The sequence below is a fragment of the Bubalus kerabau genome, chromosome 5 (assembly GCF_029407905.1).
Source record: "Bubalus kerabau isolate K-KA32 ecotype Philippines breed swamp buffalo chromosome 5, PCC_UOA_SB_1v2, whole genome shotgun sequence".
Taxonomy (NCBI): domain Eukaryota; kingdom Metazoa; phylum Chordata; class Mammalia; order Artiodactyla; family Bovidae; genus Bubalus; species Bubalus kerabau.
Genome location: NC_073628.1, coordinates 54,556,622 through 54,581,088, shown reverse-complemented (window position 1 = coordinate 54,581,088; position 24,467 = coordinate 54,556,622). Strand labels below are relative to the sequence as shown.

General features: G+C 37.7%; 1 pseudogene; it reads left to right on the top strand.

Moving 5' to 3' along the window:
* The first annotated feature begins 14,690 nt into the window (after positions 1-14,690).
* On the top strand, positions 14,691-15,621 carry LOC129653870 (olfactory receptor 4P4-like; annotated as a pseudogene).
* Positions 15,622-24,467: the final 8,846 nt, after the last annotated feature.

The following is a 24,467-nucleotide window of genomic DNA, read 5'->3' as shown; positions in this document are numbered from 1 at the left end:
AATATATATAGGGTATAAAAGTGAAGAAAAGTTTTAGAAGTTATTTTCAGAATTACCCACAGTCCGTACAATTGCATTACATTAATGTGTCTGGACTCACCTCCCATGTCTTTATCCCCTCCTTTAGTGTTGAAAACTTCAAATCATTGACTGATATAATCAAGGAAAGTGAACATATCTCACTAGGATTATGAATGCCCATCTTTCCAATTCCATCCTCAAATCAGCAACATTAAGAGATGATTTGTTGTAGCTGTCCCTGAGAACTTCTGCTATAGGTCTTTTGACAATTATTCCATTCTGTAGTTTTAGTTTCAATTATAACCTAACTGTCTTTATCCTGGGATGTACTATCATATGGTGTATCAGAGAATAATTTATGGAAGTTAATGGTTCAATCAAATGAAGACCACATAAGCCAGTCATGCTATTTCATTTTGAGATTGTGATAGATATTCTCTCCAGGTGAGATGAACTAGAATCCCTGGAAACAAGTGCACTACATTAGTTGACAAAATGGACTTTATAGATATAATTAATATCATAAATCATTGAGATGAGGAGATTATTCAGGTAGAACCAATCTGATCACATAAGCCTTAGAAACAAGAAGAGAAAGAAAAGCAATATTCAAAACATGGGTTATCACAGATGGAACAGAGAAAAGGAGGGCTCATTTTGTCAGTGCTGGCTCCAAAGTCTGTTGGGACAAAGAGCAAGGACTGTCCTGATCTCTAGAAAGTGAGCATGGCATTTGACCAGTTGCCAGCAAGGAATCAGTCCTCTGTCCAACAACCTCAAGGAAGAAAATTCTGCCAATAATTTAATTGAACAAGAAAGATGGAATACTCACTAGAGCAAAAAAAAAAGAATGTGGCCCTACCAACAGTTTTGACCTATCATCTACAGACCTCCAAGATAATAAACTAAAACTGCAAGAGACAGCTAATACACAGAAGATAATGATGTCTTTCACAGAAAATAATATGAGATGGTGTAGACTTGCTCAGGATATACAAATTCAAAACTTCCATCTCATAACCAATTTAACTGTACTACAAGAAGAGACTTCCCTGGTGGCTCAGATGGTAAAGCGTCTGCCTACAATGCAGGAGACCCGGGTTCAATGCCAGGGTCAGGAAGATCTCCTGGAGAAGGAAGTGGTAACCCACTCCAGTATTCTTGCCTGGAAAATCCCATGAACAGAGAAGCCTGGTAGGCTATAGTCCTTGGGGTCGCAAAGAGTCGGACACAACTGAGCGACTTCACTTTTCTATGAGGATTTGAAATATTCAATTTCTCAGCCTCCTTTCCAGCTGAGTATGAAACAATGACTCTATTTTGGCTAATAACATGAAGATAGATGTCAACAAGTGTTTAGTCTTTTGTTTCCACTACTTTCATCCTTTGTGTTAGTCCCTCAGTCATGCCCAACTCTTTGTGACCCCATGGACTGCAGCCCCCTAGGCTCCTCTGTCCATGGGATTTTCCAGGCAAGGATACTGGAATGGGTTGCCATTTCCTTCTCCATCTTTCATCCTTGGAATGGTGCAGAAGTCATATCTAAGAATGGGAAAGCAGGAGAGCATAAGAAACCTGACACTCCAATGTCTTTATTTTTAAAGTATAAGACTAGTCAGACCACCCCACCAGAAGTGCTCTGTGAAGCAAACAAATGTGTTTTATTTCACAGGCTTAAATAAAATTCTAAAGGAGAGTATATCTGTATACATATTAATGTCTCACAATGTTTGGTGGTAGTAGATAGTACCTCTTTTGTGTCTGTTCATCTGGTGAAAAGCTGTATTGTGGCAGGAAATGTTTCTCAGGAATGTAGATTTTGGTGTTTTTTTATTTTTATTTTTTTAATTGGCAGATAATTGCTTTACAATGTTGTATTGGTTTCTGCCACACAACAGGGTGGATCAACCCTAAGGGTACATATGTCCCCTCTCTCTTGAACCTCCCTCCCATTCTCCACCCCATCCCACCTCTCTAGGTTGTCATAGAGTACTGGGCTGAGCTGTGTTATACAGCAACTTCCCATTAGACCTGCTTTGCACATGGTAATGTAAATGATTCAGTGCTACTCTCTCAATTTTCCCCACCCTCTCCTTCCCCTGCTGTGTTCACAAGTCTGTTCTCCATGTCTGTCTCTCTAATCCTACCCTGCAAATAGATTCATCAGTACTATTTTTCTAGATTCCATTTTATTTGCATTAATATACAATATTTGTTTTCCTCTTTCTGACTTCCTTCACTCTATATAGCACTTCACTCTAGATTCATCCACCTAATTAGAACTGACACAAATTCATTACTTTCTAAGAGCAATATTCCATTATATACATGTACCACACCTTCTTTATCCATTCATCTGTCAGTGTACATCTAGGTTGCTCCAATGTCCTGGCTATTGTCAATAGTGCTGCATATCTCTTTGAATTATGGTTTTCTCAGGGTCTATACCCAGGAGTGGGATTGCTGGGTCTTATGGAAGTTTTCATGGGGGATGATTTTGATCACTGCCTCCTTTACATTACAGGCCTCCATTTGTAGTTCTTTAGGCACTCTGTCTATCAGATCTAATCCCTTGAATTGATTTGTCACTTCCACTGTATAATCAATAATAAGGGATTTGATTTAGGTAGAGTGCCTGATGAACTATGGAATGAGCTTCGTGACACTGTACAGGAGACAGGGATCAAGACCATCCCCATGGAAAAGAAAGGCAAAAAAGCAAAAAAGCTGTCTGGGGAGGCCTTATAAACAGCTGTGAAAAGAAGAGAAGCAAAAAGCAAAGGAGAAAAGGAAAGATATAAGCATTTGAATGCAGAGTTCCAAAGAATAGCAAGAAGAGATAAGAAAGCCTTCCTCAGTGATCAATGCAAAGAAATAGAGGAAAACAACAGAATGGGAAAGACTAGAGATCTCTTCAAGAAAATTAGAGATACCAAGGGAACATTTCATGCAAAGATGGGCTCGATAAAAAACAGAAAAGGTATGGACCTAACAGAAACAGAAGATATTAAGAAGAGGTGGCAAGAATACACAGAAGAACTGTACAAAAAAGATCTTCACGATCCAGATAATCATGATGATGTGATCACTGACCTAGAGCCAGACATCTTGGAACGTGAAGTCAAGTGGGCCTTAGAAAGCATCACTACGAACAAAGCTAGTGGAGGTGATGGAATTCCAGTTGACCTATTTCAAATCCTGAAAGATGATGCTGTGAAAGGGCTGCAGTCAATATGCCAGCAAATTTGGAAAACTCAGCAGTGGCCACAGGACTGGGAAAGGTCAGTTTTCATTCCAATCCCAAAGAAAGGCAATGCCAAAGAATGCTCAAACTACTGCACAATTGCACTCATCTCATATGCTAGTAAAGTAATGCTCAAAATTCTCCAAGCCAGGCTTCAGCAATACGTGAACTGTGAAATTCCAGATGTTCAAGCTGGATTTAAAAAATGCAGAGGAACCAGAGACCAAATTGCCTACATCCGCTGGATCATCGAAACAGCAAGAGAGTTCCAGAAAAACATCTATTTCTGCCTTATTGACTATGCCAAAGCCCTTGACTGTGTGGATCACAATAAACTGTGGAAAATTCTGAAAGAGATGGGAATACCAGAGCACCTGACCTGCCTCTTTACAAATTTGTATGCAGGTGAGGAAGCAACAGTTAGAACTGGACATGGAACAACAGACTGGTTCCAAATAGGAAAAGGAGTATGTCAAGGCTGTATATTGTCACCCTGCTTATTTAACTTCTATGCAGAATACATCATGAGAAATGCTGGGCTGGAAGAAACACAAGCTGGAATCAAGATTGCTGGGAGACATATCAATAACTTCAGATATGCAGATGACACCACCCTTATGGCAGAAAGTGAAGAGAACTAAAAAGCCTCTTGATGAAAGTGAAAGAGGAGAGTGAAAAAGTTGGCTTAAAGCTCAACATTCAGAAAACAAAGATCATGGCATCTGATCCCATCACTTCATGGGAAATAGATGGGGAAACAGTGTCAGACTTTATTTTTGGGGGGCTCCAAAATCACTGCAGATGGTGACTGCAGCCATGAAATTAAAAGACACTTACTCCTTGGAAGAAAAGTTATGTCCAACCTAGATAGCATATTGAAAAGCAGAGATATTACTTTGCCAACAAAGGTCCGTCTAGTCAAGGCTATGGTTTTTCCAGTGGTCATGTATGGATGTGAGAGTTGGAGTGTGAAGAAAGCTGACCACTGAAGAATTGATGCTTTTGAACTGTGGTGTTGGAGAAGACTCTTGAGAGTCCCTTGGACTGCAAGGAGATCCAACCAATCCATTCTGAAGGAGATCAGCCCTGGGATTTCTTTGGAGGGAATGATGCTAAAGCTGAAACTCCAGTACTTTGGCCACCTCATGCGAAGAGCTGACTCATTGGAAAAGACTCTGATGCTGGGAGGGATTGGGGGCAGGAGGAGAAGGGGATGACAGAGGATAAGATGGCTAGATGGCATCACTGACTCAATGGACGTGAGTCTGAGTGAACTTTCAGAGTTGGTGATGGACAGGGAGGCCTGGCGTGCTGCGATTCATGGGGTCACAGAGTTGGACACGACTGAGCGACTGAACTGAAGAGTATGAAATGCTAATCGCTCAGTCATGGTTGACTCTTTGCAACCCTGCGGACTGTAGCCTGCTAGGCTTCTCTGTGCCTGGAATTCTCCCAGCAAGAGTACTGGAGTGGGTTGCCATTCCCTTCTCCAGGGCATCTTCCCGATCCAGGAATCAAACCTAGAATCTCTCACGTTCTAGCCGGATCCTTTAACCTTCTGAGCCACAAGTAGCATAAAATCCCTCTGCAAATTAGTAGCAGAGGATGAATTTGTCTTTCCCTAACAAGTGATGCAAAGAGCATAACCACTAGATGGCAGAGTTACACTGTAATTTAGATCAAGGCACAAATAATGTGCGTTGATTGTTTTAGAGAAAGTAGCAGAAACTGATAGAAAGCAAGATGTTCGTGGTTTAAATACAACTTTGAAAACATTTTATTCCATGAATGAAAAATGTGATCTGTCATGTCGACTGACAGAGGATGCTGAGTCCACCAAGCCACGAGCACGGCTCCTGCACCCCCACCTCCCGCTCAGGCTGGTGAGCCCTGAGGAACTCTGGGTTGAAACAGAGCTGCACCCTGAGGGAACAAAGGATAGAAAAGAACAGGGTCCTGGCCCTAAATACTCCAGGTGCAGCTCAAAGGGATGATTTCAAGGAGCCCAGACTGTTCCCTCTCCCCAGGCGCAGAAAAGCCCTAAATTTGTTAATGTGAGCTATCTGGTTTTCTTTAATTTCCAGTAATCTTTTGATGGTCTGACTACCTGGTTTTTGTTGCAAAATGCATATACATTCTGAGCACTCCCTTCCCTTTTCAGAGCAGTTTCTTTGAACTAACTGAGACGTTGTCTTCCAGGTTTGTGTGTGCGTGGCCGCTCAGTCATTCCCGACTCTTTTGTGACCCCATGGACTGTAGCCCACCAGGCTCCTCTGTCCATGGGTTTCTCCAGGCAAGAGTGTTGGAGTGGGTAGCCAATTCCTCCTCCAGGGGATCTTCCTGATCTAGGGATTGAACTTGGGTCTCCTACATTACGGGCGAATTATTTATTATCTGAGCCACCAGGGAAGCCCCTTGTTTTCTAGGTTTAAGTCCATAGAATAAAAAATAACTCTGTTTTTAGGTTGTGTTTTTTTGTTAGTTTGTTTTTGGTCAGTTGGTAATTTCATGTCTCTTTCAGGAATAAGGAAACCAGTGTTCAAAGATAGCAATTTACTAGATCACATTCAATCAGCAATTCACCTTTGATTTTTATCTTTGTTTTTCCAGTTTTCGTTTTTGAACTAGGAGTGATGTGTTGGCTTTTGGTCACTTACATAATCACATAGTTTATGTAATGAAGAGTGTTAGCACTTCATCTCAATTAATTTTATAAGAAGTAAATACACAAAAACATGGTTAATAATGTGTGCAGATATTAGTATAAATATTAAAATCCTTACAGAAGCAAATACTATTAATGTATTACAAAAACAAGAATGCATAAGGAAGTTATAATGTTATTAACATATATATATATATGTATAATTCAATGACAAAGCAAAAATATTCATAAGCCAAAAACTATAGGAGATGAGAGGAGAAATAAACAGACTCTAAATTCAAACTAAAAATAATATAATATATATATAAAATGTGATTGTGTTTCTGTTATAATCCCAAATAACACAATTACATTATATCACAGAAATCTTCTAATAAGGAATAGAATTTTTTCCAATCTTTCTTAAGAAATTTTAAAAATTGACTTATGTCAATTTTTTGACATAAAATTTACTTATATCTTAGCCCATAAGTAAAACACAGTAATTTTAATAATAAAATTATCATTTATTGGTTACTAGCAAATACAAGAGTAAATAAGGCAATCCATTTAAGACTGTAAAATCATGCCTTTAAAAAATTACAAAGGAATAATATAGACTACCATAGAAAAAATTAGTATATGAGATATAATCTAGGTGATAAAATAAATTACATGGTACAGCATACTGATATCAACAAAAGTAAAATAGACAAAGCATTCTTCTGGCAAGGTCTATTAAAAGGCCTTAAGATAGCATTAGGATGTAAAATTTAATCTTCCCACCCATCGTCCCCAAAACTTTTCAGACCAGGGAAATCAAATGAATAAACCATACTTTTTGCATCACTGTGGGAAAGATAAGCACATGAAGTGAAATTTACCTGTAAGTAAATAAACACTCATAAGGAGTGCAAAGACCTCTGGGTCTCAAATTACCATAATTCTAAGTGTGTAGAATGAAGAAATTTGAAGACACAGATTAGAAAAGAGAAAAGGAAAGTGGAGATCTTATTAGTGGGACAAAACAGGTAAAATAAATAATAAAGTTCTACTTACATAACCAGTAATTGAAAGCAGGTCAAAAGTCTGATAGGAAGCAGCACTGGCTGCAAGAAAAAGGCTAGCGATTGTATAGGATTTGAGGTGCAAACTCCAGGGAAACTTCTTTCTAAGATAAAGGACGAAAGGAAAAGGATGACAATAGAGTTATAAATGTTGCAAAATGAGTAAATTATAAGGATCTTCCAGAAACAAGATAAAAGAAACACACACACACAAAACTGATAATCAAAATCTCTCAACAACCATGCATTTTACATAGAGAGGGATAGATAGATAGATAGATAGATAGATGGATTTAGGTATATGCTGATGATGAAGCTGAAACTCTAGTACTCTGGCCACATGGTGTGAAGAACCGACGTGTTGGAAAAGACCTGATGCTGGGAAAGATTGAAGGCAAAAGAAGAAGAGAGTGGCTGAGGATGAGATAGTTGGATGAGATCACTGACTCATCAGACACGAATTTGAGCAAATTCTGAGGGATAGTGAAGAACAAGGAAGCCTGGCATACTGCAGTCCATGGGGTCTCTAAGAGTCAGACACAACTTAGCAACTGAACAAAAACAAAATAGATACATTCATACATATCCGTGTGTGTGAGTATATGTATATGTGTATGTGTATTCACATATACTTCATTTCACTACACTATAGAAGAAAACAGCACTAAACTAGAATTCTTGTAAGCCACAGAAAACCCAAAATTTACTCCAATAAGTTATCAAAAAAAAAAAAGAAAAGAAAAAAATCTGTATCCATACAATGCTACTACAAAAGGAGGGGGGAAAAGTGTAAAATGTGTCAAAACATTCCAAACAATGAATATGTCCCTGTAATAACATCACATGTACACAAAGACACAGTCAGAGAGAACAGACAAAAATTGTAACACTCTGAATTGAACTAAATCTCCTTAAATAATTATTCGGAAATATTAAAAATATGTCATAAATATAAAATAAAACATAAATAGAAAAAAGAGATTATGCCAAAAAAGAGCTGGTTGAACTCAAGAAAGAGATTGTAAAAAAAAATAATTTTGTGAGAAATGAAGATTAAATTGCAATGTAGAAAAAAAGGGATAGGGGACTTCCTTGGTGGTGCAGTGGTTAAGAATCCACCTTGCAACACAGGGAACACAGTTCAATCCCTTGCTGGAAACTAAGATCCCACCAGTGGAGAAGCAACTGACACCCTCCCCCACTACAGTGAAGAGCCCAGGCAGCGCAATGAGAGATCCTTGTGCCACAGCTGAGACCTGATACAGCCAAAGTAACAAAGTAGTTAAAAAAAAAAAAAAAAGGATAGAAAAACATTGCATGATTTCACTTAAATGAAATATAAGAAGAAGATTCACAGAGACAGGGTATATTAAAGGATATCTGTGGCAGACGGAAAGGAGGTGTTTTGGAAATATATAGTGGTTACACAATATTGTAAATATAAGCAATGCCACTGAGTTGTGCACTTAAAGCTGAAGTGCCATTTTAAAAATGTAAACATTTGAGGAATATGGTCTCTGGAGCTTGAATAAAATGCTGTCAGAGAAGAGAAAATACTGTCTCAAAATGTTATTGAGAGATAAGAAAAACATAAGTAACCACAAAAAGACTTGGTATTACCTTCCATTACAGGGATGAGGTATATAAGGGAGCTATTTGGGTGAACTGTGGACAGAAAAATCAACAGTGAAAGACATTGAGGAAGAATGGACAACAGATTGTGGTAACTTTCAAAGTGGTTTTATTATTGATAGACTATAGGAGATTCATGCTGGAATAGCCAGCACCCTCCGCAAACTGAATTGAGGCAGCATCAATGTTTTCCTTTTACCTGCAACAAAGAGTTTCCTTCTCTTTCTTTGCCTCTTCTTTCTGAGGTGTGAGTATTATGGACTTTCTTTCCAGGTCATTAGAGTTTTCTCACAATTGTCCCCATAATAAAATAGAAGCTGATTCGTGCTTAGTTTCCATATACACAGGGAAAATATGAGTTGGTCGGTATAATTATTTTTAGGTCTTTGAATAATGTTCAGAAAAGTTCAGCTTCACTTTGGTCACATTATCCTAAAGGGAATTTCCAAACTCACAGAGATACTGCAATAAATGTCTGCAAGTTAAATATCTCCCAGTTAAAGTCGCTTAGAAACCAGATAGGAACCTTGTGTTGTCTTTGTTTTAATGTTCACCATAGAATATAATAAAAGTGTTATTTAAAGAGAAATAAAGAATAGTTGTCAACATAATTGATGGCACCATTTTGTTCTCTTAAATATTAAAATAAAACTGGGAAAAGCCTTTTGAATTTGCTTAAGGAAAAAGCTGAACACCTTACCTTAGAGAGCAGGTAAGTTCTATTTTCAGATTTATACAGAATTATTTGTATAATGAGACATATCACTACATAGTCATAGAATTTACTGGTTAATTTACATTATGGTACTGTGAAATATTACATGTACCTGAAATTAAAGCCAAGTATCTGGCGAGTTGGACATGAATTATCTTTTCTTTAATCAATCCACAATTAATCACTATTTCTAGATCAATATGTTTTTAGAATTTATTATTTAAATATAATTAAATGATCATTTGCCCCTTGGCTAATATTTGTTAGAAAACTTTAACCACATTTTCATACAGTCAACATTTGAAACTATTGCTCTATCTACCTGGTAATACAGAGCATCTCTTTCATGGCTACATATTTTTTGTACAACTCATGTGTGATAACTTATCCTTCCATGTCAATTGCATAAAGTAATAAAAATGACAGTGATAAACATTTTTTCATAATTTGGGGAATGTTAAAGGGAAGCTAGTAAAGCAGAAAGTCAGTGACTTATATTTCAGTAAAGGATACAGAAAATCTGTTAAGGAAAAACTCAAGAAGAACAAAGTATGTTAAATCACGCTGCTCTTACTTTCTATTAATTGCCTGAATGTGCCATATTTGTAGCTTGAGTTTCTCACTCCTGTATTTAAAAACACCACTTACTCTATTACAATTTGGCCAAGACAGGGCTGTCTATTAAAATAGGAGGTTAATGAAGATGATCTGAATAATTATTCAAAATAAATGAAAGAGTGGTGAATAGAGCATGGTCAGATTTAGTTCTGTACAGTTTGGAGACCACCCAGGTTGGAGACAACCAGGGTTTTAGGGCAAGTGACTGAGTTTTAATATATAAGACTACTCTTAAGGGTCTAGTCTCCACAGTAAGTCAAGGGAGTGAGAAGTGGGGTAAGGTTACAGGGATGGATTTATGTGACCTTCAAATGATTTTTTCTAATAGAATACTAGCAAAAATTAGAGAGCAATTCAAAGGTGATCTTTCTGAGTCTCTATCATTCTGAAGTAAATTTTATTATAAGCATTCTGTGTTTTTATGTCTCTTAAATACATGACAAAATAATTATAATGATAATGACATGTAATTAAAATGAATTTCATTTCATTCTATCAAATATTGAAATAAAATTTATTTACTTGACAAATACATACTGAATACTTGAAATAAAGTATAGAGTGAGGAAATAATGGGAAAACTAACAGAATTAATAATTTAATTCATGATGAGACACAGTGCCATATAATTGATTAAATGAAGAATGTATTGTATAATCTAATTCATCAAATCCTTCATAATTTGTCATTATCCAGTCACAATCTTATTATGGGAGAACTAGATAACTAACTTACTAAATGAGAATTTCAATAAAGCCTCCTAGGTGATTTTAGTCTTTTTTCCACCTAGCACAATTCCTGAAACATAGTAATTGATAACTGGTTAATAACTTTTCCCACATCCAAAAGAGATGAGTTTTATTTTCCTTTCTTTAGAGATTAAATAAGTAAGATGGCTCAGAAAGTTTATATAATCTGTTTCAAAGTCAGACATTCACTATTCAACATAGATTTGAATGGCGTAAATTTTGTTTGGTTTTGTTTTTCATTATGTCCAGGTTAGGGAGAAAATGAGGCACTGGCCCTAACTCTCACCAAGATAAGATTGTTTTAGAGTGATAAGCTAAAGCATTGAACAGTATCTGGTAATTATTAGAAAAACAAACAAACAAACAAACCAACAAAAAAACGAAGCAAGGTAGATAGTTCTAAGAATCACAAGACTTAGAGTATTTGAGTAACCATAGCATGGTGGGCTGTAGTTAGTGAACTCTACCTGGAAGTTGTAGATGTCACAGAGTTTAATACACTGTGATAGTACTGAGCAAAGATTGTTTGAAACTGCTAGTCCAGGTTCACTACTTCAGGGAATCATTAGGGATTCCAGAGAAGAATACTTAAGTTTGAACTATAGATGATGGAGCCTTCTATATACCTGGATCGGAGAAAGCGAATTTAAAATATCAGGCTATAAAAGATCCAAGGAAAAGGAAAGCTGGAGGAGTTGTGTTTCTTTCTGAAACTATATCAGTTAATCTTAAAAGAAATGAGAGACAACAACCTAGAGGGGAGTTGTAAATTTATTCTGATTTGTTTGGAAAATAATAGTCATCAACATCCAGGTACTGACTCCTCAAAATTTATGTCGGAACCATGGACAAGGAGTTAGGGTCCAGCAGAGATCCTTAAACATGTAGTTTAACTCCCATTGCTTATTGATGCCTAAACTGAAATACAAAAAAGGGATGTGGCATACTCATGCCAACAAGTTAGAAAATAGTGCAACGAGATGAAGGAGACAATATTTTGCTTCATTTTCCAAATAGTCCAGTATTTTAAAGAATACCTTCTGTTGATATAATTATTAATTTTTTTAAATATGAAAATGATGCTTATAGACATATGAGTCACTCTTTCTTATTTTCCATAGAAATACCTTAAAATAGGGAAAATGCTTTCAAGTTGTTCAGGAATATAGATTATGGTTTTGAGTCATGCATTAAAAAGTTTTTATATTTTAAAACGCAAATTAATTTGTAGGTATTTTCCACATATTCCCTCTCTTTCTAATGGCCTAGACTGAGTGCATTTTCAGGATTAAAATTTTTTAAATAATTTTCAATTTGCCTGAAATATTCAAGCATTGGTAAGACAAAAGAAGGTGCATTTTAAAAGCTTTTGTTTATTTTCTAGGTAATTCATAATCATTTCATTGATTTTCCACTTTTAGTCTGCAAATGCACTTACCAAAATGGCATTTACGTTGTCTTTTTCAAATATGATTTGACCTACTATCTGATAAAGAATCTCAGAAGTAGGATTTTAAGGGAAAAAATGCTGAGAAGATATAAGTTAATTGATCAATTCATGCAGTAAGTCAAGTATTAAATAAAGAATAATCTGTGATTGAATTTATAACTTACAGTGTTTCCCACCAAATCAGAAGAATATAATTTAGAGGAGAAGTTAGAATAGAGCCCTGCATTCTTTTAAATTATTGGGGATTATTTTAAAAGCCTAAAATGTAATTGTTAGTTGAATAAGATGGCTTATTTGACCACTACAAATATCCTTTCTTCACTATTCAGTTGTTACATATTTAAAAGTCATTTTGCGGCCATTGATGATGACTCTCATACACTAGATAGATTTGCAGTTTTTCTCTTCCAAACCCTACTTTATGTACACAGATTCGAATGGCCATTTCACTGAAAATGAAAAATAAGGAGAGGAGCATTACAGATTTGAAAATAAATTGTGAATATATTGGTTCTGAAGTTTGGAGTAAATGAAATAAAATATTTTAAATACTAAGGTCTTGTGTTTTATATAGTTGAAGTAGAGAATTTTGGTGTGATTTAGTGGAATGATTAATTCTCAGTAGTTCTCCCTAGTCTATGCTTCTTGAACTTCTGCCAGTAGAAAGGTATTGGTTTGTTCAAAGGCATAATAGTTCAGTTCAGTTCAGTTCATTTCAATCGCTCAGTCGTGTCCAGCTCTTTGTGACCCCATGAATCGCAGCACGCCAGGCCTCCCTGTCCATCACCAACTCCCGGAGTTCAGTCAGACCCACGTCCATCGAGCCAGTGATGCCATCCAGCCATCTCATCCTCTGTTGTCCCCTTCTCCTCCTGCCCCCCCAATCCCTCCCAGCATCAGAGTCTTTTCCAATGAGTCAACTCTTTGCATAAGGTGGCCAAAGTACTGGAGTTCCAGCTTTAGCATCATTCCTTCCAAAGAAATCCCAGGGCTGATCTCCTTCAGAATGGACTGGTTGGATCTCCTTGGAGTCCAAGGGACTCTCAAGAGTCTTCTCCAACACCACAGTTCAAAAGCATCAATTCTTGGGGCTCAGTCTTCTTCACAGTCCAACTCTCACATCCATACATGACCACAGGAAAAACCATAGCCTTGACTAGACGGACCTTTGTTGGCAAAGTAATGTCTCTGCTTTTCAATATGCTATCTAGGTTGGTCATAACTTTCCTTCCAAGGAGTAAGCGTCTTTTAATTTCATGGCTGCAGTCACCATCTGCAGTGATTTTGGAGCCCCCCAAAATAAAGTCTGACACTGTTTCCACTGTTTCTCCATCTATTTGCCATGAAGTGATGGGACCAGATGCCATGATCTTTGTTTTCTGAATGTTGAGTTTTAAGCCAACTTTTTCACTCTCCACTTTCACTTTCATCAAGAGGCTTTTGAGTTCCTCTTCACTTTCTGCCATAAGGGTGGTGTCATCTGCATATCTGAGGTTATTGATATTTCTCCTGGCAATCTTGATTCCAGCTTGTGCTTCTTCCAGCCCAGTGCTGAGCAGATTATTAGAGATGGTTTTACATTACTTTACAGCAGTGACTAGAAGGAGGAGATAAAAATAACAGGAATGGAAGAGAGAAAAGGCAGCCTGAGATACTAAGACATGTGATATAGGAACAGAAAGAAGCAAACGTTTTCAGGATGACTGATTATTAGGAAGAGTTGAACAGCTTAAGTACATCGATTAGAAAGAAGCCAATTTATGCAAGTGAGTAAGACCCTGTATGAGACTAAAATTCAAGTGAAACCTACTATTAACCTCAAATGCCTTACTGAATATGGAAAACAAATATTTTTGAAGTTTGAGATGATACCTTTTGAAAAAAATAGACGTAATTATACTTTGCTTGTTATCCTTTTGTTTGACTATAAAATATGTCTATCTGTAAATTAAGCACATTTGTAAATTAATAATATTTGTAAATTTGGTACAACAGATTTATAGCTGATTCTGGCCATGTATATATACCTCATGATTCCAAAGTGGTTGATTTTTTCTATTTATCACATTTCTACCTAGGATAGGTGGAAGGAAATTTCTCACATATAACATTATCCACATATAAGTGCTTTTTTATTTTCTCTCAAGGTTTCATTTCTGTGTCTATTTTCTCAATAACAAATAGTGAGAATAGGAAAGGAATGACTGATTTTTTCTACAGTACCATTTCTTGAATTCTACCAGAGCATATTATCCAGTTATGTTTGATAATACATGCTAATAGAATACTTGCATAAATATGCTGCATTCTACAGTGTTAGTTTTTAAATCATATATCAAAGTTGTTTATCAGGAATTAATATTTTCCAGAGAGGAACAAAAAGAGAATAAGGAAAGCCTTTCAAAATAAAAATCAAATCTTTTTCTTCAAGTTTTGAATGCCTTCCATTTTAAAATGCCCATGACAAGGAATAATATACATCATCGTATTTACATATTTATAAAGATTGATAAGTATTTAATTTCAGGTGGCTACAAACTGCTCTGAATCATGGAAAATAGGAATAACATCACAGAATTTATTCTCTTAGGACTTTCGCAGAAAAAGGAAATTGAAATTCTCTGTTTTTTACAGTTCTTACTTTGCTGCAATTCTGATCAGAAACCTATTTTTCATGATTTCTATTGCCTCCAGTCAACTTATGAAGCAGCCCATGTATTTCTTTCTGAGGCACCTCTCCCTCGCAGACCTTTGTTACACCTCCAGTGTGACCCCCAAGTTGATCGCTGACTTGCTGGCCGCAGTGCTGGTAGCATTGCTTGTTACCATGGCTGCATGACACAGCTCTTCACCATGCACTTCTTTGCGGGGATGAGGTCTTCATCCTCACGGGGACGGCCTATGATTGCCATGTGGCCATCTGCAAGCCTCTGTGCTGCACTCTGATCATGACCAGACAGAAGTGCGTTGCCATGATCGCTGCTTCCTGCACTGGGGGCTTCCTGCATTCCTTCGGTCAGTTTCTCCTGGCCATCTTTTTACACTACTGTGGCCCCAACAAAATAGATCATTACTTCTGCGATGTGTATCCTTTGCTGAAACTGGCCTGCACTGACACCACCAGAATCGGTCTCCTTGTCATTGCCAATTCGGGCCTCATGGGCCTGGTGACTTTTGTGGTCTTGTTGATATCCTATGCTATGATCTTATACACTGTCAGGTCCTACTCTGTAGAGAATCGCTGCAAAGTTCTCCACCTGCAGTTCCCACATCACTGTGGTAGTCCTCTTGTTCGCTCCTTTATTCTTCATTTAACGTTAGCCCAGCAACTACTTAACCAGAAGACAAAGTGTTTGCTCTTTTTTATACTATCATTCCTCCCATGCTCAATCCTCTAACCTACATGCTGAGAAACTTGGTGATGAAGAATGTCATAAAGAAACTCTGGTGCCATATCGCAGTAAGAAAGGAAATGAACTAAAAGATACCTCTGATTTTCACCACTGAACTTGTTGAATATATGAATTTTTTACACTGAAGACTTTAAAATGTATAACATTTGCCTTATATGCTTTTTTGTTTCATTTTAGCAATATATAGATTTAAGTATGAGCAAAAACTTACAACTCCCTGGATTTATCCAGATTCTCTGCTGTGCTCTTTTCTAGTTTTCTTGTTTTCTTATTTATATCTCCTCTTTCCCTCTGATGTTTTGGCTGTGTAATCAATTTAGATATTTAGCAGTAGACTATCAAAGGCATCATGTAATACAAATCAACACTGAGAACCCATAGAACCCATTCTTGTATGTGACTTTATTCAATAAAGCCAATTCTGGGTAGCAATGATTTAGAAGATAATTCCAACATTTTACTTGCATCATTTAAAGAATATTCTAAAAGACCAAATTTTGGACCTGCAACTATATTTCTTAAAAATATAGCTTTCTATTCTGATAATTGTGTAGCCAGTGGCAATCTGGAGCTTCTCATATGTCCAACACCAGTACTGTTACCTAAGCCCCACATCAGTCTCTTTTCTTTTGTTCAAAGGAACTGTCTCTCCCAACTCTGTGTAAATGTGGACTGCAACTCTGGCTAATTCTAGCACCTGATAGTGTATATTTGTTAAGGGCATGTGTTCTGGACTCAGAATTGCTTACTATGAGGACTGGGACATATGCTCAACAAACCATCCATCAAGTGATAATAATAGCCCAGCACATAGTCTTGTGAGGATATGGGCAGGACTGAAACACTGCTTGGTCACACAGTAAGTGCTCAATACGTATGAACTATTTTATTGCCCAGTCTCCTGTTATGCATCAGAAATGTAATCATTCTGATAATAACTTTCCTTTGGAGCAGTGAGGGTGTGAGAATGGGGCTCATATTAATGTCATGCTCCTATTACTAGGCTTCCCTGGTGGCTCAGACAGTAAAGAATCCACCTGCAATGTGGGGGATCTGGGTTCAATCCCTGGGTTGAGAAGATCCCTTGGAGGAGCTCATGACAATCTGTTCCAGTATTCTTGCCTGGAGAATCACCATGGAGAGAGGTACCTGGCAGGCTACAGTCCAGGGGGTCACAAAGAGTAGGACATGACTGAGTGACTAAGCACAGCACAGTGTGCAATGGGCACCTATTACTGGTGAAATTATTTTTTTCTTAGAGTGGGCAAGTGGAGAATATCATTTAAAGTCAATGATCACATCTTTGGCATTGTTCAAGTTAATAGCCATTTTTCCAGTAGGAATTGAAAGTCATCCTGGAACACCTTTGCCCAATGTCAGAAATGACTAGAAGCAAGATCAGGCCACTAGATAACTGATTAGGAATGGGCAAAATCTCAAAAGTCTTTTCAAAAAACTTCGTGGATATGATGTACTTGCATGAGAATTTGTTTTCAAGTTGTAGAGAGTGCCAGGTTAGATAAAAATGGGTGTCAATGTTGAAGCTTCTTAAAGTGGGTTCATAATATAAAAAAGAAAAATAGCATAGTTCTATGACTCAGTTGAAATGCCCAACAAATAAACGTAAAATATTATGTGCTAGAAATTTTATAGGAAGATCCTAACATATTTGCTTGTTGTTGTTTTAAATCTAGCTCTTGACAGCTCTCTGAAAACTCCCTGGATAGGGCATGCACAGTATACACATCAGAGAACATAACAGAGCAGGAAAGTGAAATATTACTTTCTGGTGTGAAATAAGCAGGGTCTTTAATAAGAAGACCAGCCAACCCTCAAAGTTTCTCTCTGCTTCAGAAGCCCTATCCTCCAACCAACCAGACTTGTATTATTGAAAAATAAAACTTCAAAAATTAACACAAATGTTTCTGCTTTATTTTTCTTCTTGGAATAAAAGTTGTGAATGTGGATTATTAAAATACTTGGAGTCTGCAGCAACATGGATGGACCAATAAATTATGTTAGCAAGTAAAGTAAGTCAGATAGAGAAAAACAAATATATGCAACCACTTACATGTGGTTTCTAAAAAAAAAAAAAAATTACAAAGATGGACTTATTTACAAAACAGAAAAAGACCCACACATACAGAAAACAAACTTATGGTTACCAAAAGGAAAAGGGGAGGGGAGGGATAAATTTGGGAGTTTGGGATTAACAGATACAGACTGCCAAATATTAAATAGATAAACAACAATGGTCTATTGTATAGCACAGGGAACTATACTCAATATCTTGTAATAACCTATAATGAAAAGTAATCTGAGGTGGAAAATATACATACATATGAACACACATATATATGAACTGAATCACATGACTATATACCCAAAACCAATACAACATGGTAAATAAACTATAGTTTAATAAGATAAGCAAGCCAACACTTCACTGTCAATATCAATCATTAACCAAGGAATTATGATTTAACTCCTTCACTTTTGCACTGCGATCTCCTCCCTTCTCAGCTTCTCAAGAGCATCAGTCATATTTCTCTCTTCAGTTGGATCATTAATAGCACATATAATATCAAGAAAGAACAGTGAGATTCTTTTTAGTTTAGTGAGTGATCGTACTAGTTCTTGCATTCAGGTTATTATCTCCCTTTAATTATTTTGGCTAAAACATTGTACAACTCAAAATAGAGAAGTTGACTCACACAAAATAATATCAATGTCAACAATGTCTGGCCATAGAAATTCAAATTGTGTCAGGTGAAATGCAATTAATGATAGTCGTTTGGATACTTGACTAGTTTTGCATCAACTTATAAGTTCATTTTAGCACCTCTTAGTGTTTCAAAGAATAGCAAGAAGAGATAAGAAAGCCTTGCTCAATGCAAAGAAATAGAGGAAAACAACAGAATGGGAAAGGCTAGAGATCTCTTCAAAAAAATTAGAGATACCAAGGGAACATTTCATGCAAAGATGGGCTTGATAAAGGACAGAAATGGTAGGGACCTAACAGAAGCAGAAGATATTAAGAGGGGTGGCAAGTATATACAGAGAAATGTACAAAAAAGATCTTCACGATGAAGATAATTATGATGGTGTGATCACTGACCTAGAGCCAGACATCCTGGAATGTGAAGTCAAGTGGGCCTTAGAAAGCATCACTACGAACAAAGCTAGTGGAGGTGATGGAATTCCAGTTGAGCTATTTCAAATCCTGAAAGATGATGCTGTGAAAGTGCTGCACTTAATATGCCAGCAAATTTGGAAAACTCAGCAGTGGCCACAGGACTGGAAAAGGTCAGTTTTCATTCCAATCCCAAAGAAAGGCAATTTCAAAGAATGCTCAAACTACCACACAATTGCACTCATTTCACACACTAGTAAAGTAATGCTCAAAATTCTCCAAGCCAGACTTCAGCAATAGGTGAACTGTGAAATTCCAGATGTTCAAGCTGGATTTAGAAAAGGCAGAGGAACCAGAGATCAAATTGCCAACATCTGCTGGATCATGGAAAAAGCAAGAGAGTTCCAGAAAAACATCTATTTCTGCTTTATTGACTATGCCAAAGCCTTTGACTGTGTGGATCACAATACACTGTGGAAAATTCTTCAAGAGATGGGAATACCAGACCATCTGATCTGCCTCTTGAGAAACCTATATGCATGTCAGGAAGCAGCAGTTAGGACTGGACATGGAACAACAGACTGTTTCCAAATAGGAAAAGGAGTTTGTCAAGGCTGTATATTGCTACCCTGCTTATTTAACTTCTGCGCAGAGTACCACATGAGAAATGCTGGGCTGGAAGAAGCACAAGCTGGAATCAAGATTGCTGGGAGAAATATCAATAAGCTCAGATATGAAGATGACACTACCCTTATGGCAGAAAGTGAAGAGGAACTAAAAAGCGTCTTGCTGAAAGTGAAAGTGAAGAATGAAAAAGTTGGCTTAAAACTCAACATTCAGAAAACACTGAGCCATGAAAAAATGCAGCCATGAAATTAAAAGACGCTTACTCCTTGGAAGGAAAGTTATGACCAACCTAGATAGCATATTGAAAAGCAGAGACATTACTTTGCCAACAAAGGTCCGTCTAGTCAAGGCTATGGTTTTTCCTGTGGTCATGTATGGATGTGAGAGTTGGACTGTGAAGAAAGCTGAGCACCGAAGAATTGATGCTTTTGAACTGTGGTGTTGGAGAAGACTCTTGAGAGTCCCTTGGACTGCAAGGAGATCCAACCAGTCCGTTCTAAAGGAGATCAGCCCTGGGATTTCTTTGGAAGGAATGATGCTAAAGCTGAAACTCCAGTACTTTGGCCACCTCATGCGAAGAGTTGACTCATTGGAAAAGGCTCTGATGTTGGGACCGACTGGGGGCAGGAGGAGAAGGGGACAACAGAGGATGAGATGGCTGGATGGCATCACTGACTCGATGGACGTGAGTCTGACTGAACTCCGGGAGTTGGTGATGGACAGGGAGGCCTGGCGTGCTGCGATTCATGGGGTTGCAAAGAGTCGGACATGACTGAGTGACTGAAATGACTAACTGACTGAAGGAATAAATATCTGTATAACATAAAAATGTCCAAGATTTACACTTGAGTAAAACTTCTATAGATTAAAAAGAAATGACCCACAACTTCCTATTCATTTATTTAAAATATACTATTTGTAATTATACATTTGATTATTTTCTTGTTTATTTCATTATCCTTCTCTTTCCTTAGTCTCCAGCCTCACTGAGGACAAAGGCTGTTTTTTTCACCACTAAATACATTCTCTAGGGCTTCCTGGGTGGTTCTATGGTAAAGAACCCACCTGCCAATGCAGGAAATGTGAGTTTGATGGAGAAGGAAATGCAAACCAACTCCAATATTCTTGCTGGAAAATTCCATGGACAGAGGAGTCTGACAGGCTACATTCTGTGGATTTGCAAAAGAGTGGGACATAACTTAACGACTAGACAAATGCATTCTCCATAATAAGTTCTGTCCAAGTCAGACCTTTTAGAATTAGGGATAGTAAATATTTTTTATATGAATAAGTTTATGAGACCATTTTGTTTTTGCTATAGTTCTTTTTAAAATATATATTCTGCAATATAGATATGGACAATTCAATCAGAAAAAAGCATATATTTTTACAAAGGAGTTTGTCTTACAAAGATAAATTGGGAAATTGTCTGCACATCTGCAAGAGATCCCATGGTGGCATGTGAACTTCCCGAAAAAAAAAAAAAAAAAAAAAAGTAAGAAAGCATAGGGGTAAAGCATAGGAGTTTTTTCCAGGCATCAGCCAGAAATTATAATGCCCTAACAAGCTTTTCTTTTCTCCTCAGGAAAAATTAAGTCTTAAATCCTGGGTATACTCTCTGAACTTTTAATTCTGTCTATAGGGTTCTCAGTATTTCCCATGGCAACTCACTTCACTCTCCCTCAGCTAACTGATTCTGCCCCGTCCTGACAAATGAGCATTATATACTCCATGTACATAGTCATTATATACTCCATTTCCTCATAGTCTCCATGTCCCATGTCTGATCTCAGTGCTTTGGATGTTGATGTAATTGGGAAATATAATTAACAACTTTGGCATATTTATTTATTAGGTAGAAATTGAGAAATTGAAACTATGATTTACATCTTTGGCAAAGTATACTGATGTGAAAATTCTATATCTTCAGAGATATTGAGACCTTTTCTATATTACACATTCTGTCAGAATTCTCCTTAAATGCCAATTTAACATCAAGCAGAATATGCAGAATATATCATAGGAGATACCCCTCGTCCAAGGTAAGGAGCAATGGCTGTGCTTTGCTGGAGCAGCCGTGAAGAGATACCCCACATCCAAGGTAAGAGAAACCCAACTAAGATGGTAGGTATTGCAAAAGGGCATCAGAGGGCAGACACACTGAAACCATACTCACAGAAAACTACTCAATCTAATCACACTAGGACCACAGCCTTGTCTAACTCAATGAAACTAAGCCATGCCCGTGGGGCAACCCAAGATGGGCGGGTCATGGTGGAGAGATTTGACAGAATGTGGTCCACTGGAGAAGGGAATGGCAAACCACTTCAGTATTCTTGCCTTGAGAACCCCATGAACAGTATGAAAAGGCAAAATGATAGGATACTGAAAGAGGAACTCCCCAGGTCGGTAGGTGCCCAATATGCTACTGGAGATCAGTGGAGAAATAACTCCAGAAAGAATGAAGGGATGGAGCCAAAGCAAAAACAATACCCAGCTGTGGATGTGACCGGTGATAGAAGCAAGGTCCGATGCTGTAAAGAGCAATATTGCATAGGAACCTGGAATGTCAGGTCCATGAATCAAGGCAAATTGGAAGTGGTCAAACAAGAGATGGCAAGAGTGAATGTCGATATTCTAGGAATCAGAGAACTGAAATGGACTGGAATGGGTGAATTTAAGTCAGATGACCATTATATCTACCACTGCGGGCAGGAATCCTTCAGAAGAAATGGAGTGGCCATCATGGCAACAAAAGAGTCTGAAATGCAGTACTTGGATGCAATCTCAAAAAGGACAAAATAATCTCTGTTCGTTTCCAAGGCAAGCCATTCAATATCACAGTAATCCAAGTCTATGCCCCAACCAGTAACACTGAAGAAGCTGAAGTTGAATGGTTCTATGAAGACCTACAAGACCTTTTAGAACTAACACCCAAAAAAGATGTCCTTTTCATTATAGGGGAATGGAATGCAAAAGTAGGAAGTCAAGAAACACCTGGAGTAACAGGCAAATTTGGCCTTGGAATATGGAATGAAGCAAGGCAAAGACTAATAGAGTTTTGCCAAGAAAATGCACTGGTCATAACAAACACCCTCTTCCAACAACACAAGGGAAGACTCTACACATGGACATCACCAGATGGTCAACACCAAAATCAGACTGATTATATTCTTTGCAGCCAAAGATGGAGAAGCTCTATACAGTCAGCAAAAACAAGACCAGGAGCTGACTGGGTCTCAGACCATGAACTCCTTATTGCCAAATTCAGACTAAAATTGAAGAAAGTAGGGGAAACCACTAGACCATTCAGGTATGACCTAAATCAAATCCCTTATGATTATACAGTGGAAGTGAGAAATAGATTTAAGGGCCTAGATCTGATAAGATAGAGTACCTGATGAACTATGGAATGATGTTCGTGACATTGTAGAGGAGACAGGGATCAAGACCATTCCCATAGAAAAGAAATGCAAAAAAGCAAAATGGCTGTCTGGGGAGGCCTTACAAATAGCTGTGAAAAGAAGAGAAGTAAAAAGCAAAGGAGAAAAGGAAAGATATAAGCATCTGAATGCAGAGTTCCAAAGAATAGCAAGAAGAGATAAGAAAGCCTTCTTCAGTGATCAGTGCAAAGAAATAGAGGAAAACAACGGAATGGGAAAGACTAGAGGTCTCTTCAAGAAAATAAGAGATACCAAAGGAACATTTCATGCAAAGATGGGCTCGATAAAGGACAGAAAAGGTATGGACCTAACAGAAGCAGAAGATATTAAGAAGAGATGGCAAGAATACACAGAAGAACTGTACAAAAAAGATCTTCATGACCCAGATAATCCTGATGGTGTGATCACTGACCTACAGCCAGACATCCTGGAATGTGAAGTCAAGTGGGCCTTAGAAAGCATCACTACGAACAAAGCTAGTGGAGGTGATGGAATTCCAGTTGAGCTATTTCAAATCCTGAAAGATGATGCTGTGAAAGTGCTGCACTCAATATGCCAGCAAATTTGGAAAACTCAGCAGTGGCCACAGGACTGGAAAAGGTCAGTTTTCATTCCAATCCCAAAGAAAGGCAATTTCAAAGAATGCTCAAACTACCGCACAATTGCACTCATTTCACACACTAGTAAAGTAATGCTCAAAATTCTCCAAGCCAGGCTTCAGCAATACGTGAACCGTGAAATTCCAGATGTTCAAGCTGGTTTTAGAAAAGGCAGAGGAACCAGAGATCAAATTGCCAACATCTGCTGGATCATGGAAAAAGCAAGAGAGTTCCAGAAAAACATCTATTTCTGCTTTATTGACTATGCCAAAGCCTTTGACGGTGTGGATCACAAAAAACTGTGGAAAATTCTTCAAGAGATGGGAATACCAGACCACCTGATCTGCCTCTTGAGAAATTTGTATGCAGGTCAGGAAGCAACAGTTAGAACTGGACATGGAACAACAGACTGTTTCCAAATAGGAAAAGGAGTATGTCAAGGCTGTATATTGTCACCCTGTTTGTTTAACTTCTATGCAGAGTACATCATGAGAAACGCTGGACTGGAAGAAGCTCAAACTGGAATAAAGATTGCCAGGAGAAATATTAATAACCTCAGATATGCAGATGACACCACCCTTATGGCAGAAAGTGAAGAGGAACTCAAAAGTCTCTTGATGAAAGTGAAAGTGGAGAGTGAAAATGTTGGCTTAAAGCTCAACATTCAGAAAACGAAGATCATGGCATCCGGTCCCATCACTTCATGGGAAATAGATGGGGAAACAATGGAAACAGTGTCAGACTTTATTTTTCTGGGTTCCAAAATCACTACAGATGGTAACTGCAGCCATGAAATTAAAAGACACTTACTCCTTGGAAGGAAAGTTATGACCAACCTAGATAGCATATTGAAAAGCAGAGACATTACTTTGCCAACAAAGGTCTGTCTAGTCAAGGCTATAGTTTTTCCTGTGGTCATGTATGGATGTGAGAGTTGGACTGCGAAGAAAGCTGAGCACCGAAGAATTGATGCTTTTGAACTGTGGTGTTGGAGAAGACTCTTGAGAGTCCTTTGGACTGCAAGGAGATCCAACCAGTCCATTCTGAAGGAGATCAGCCCTGGGATTTCTTTGGAAGGAATGATGCTAAAGCAGAAACTCCAATACTTTTGC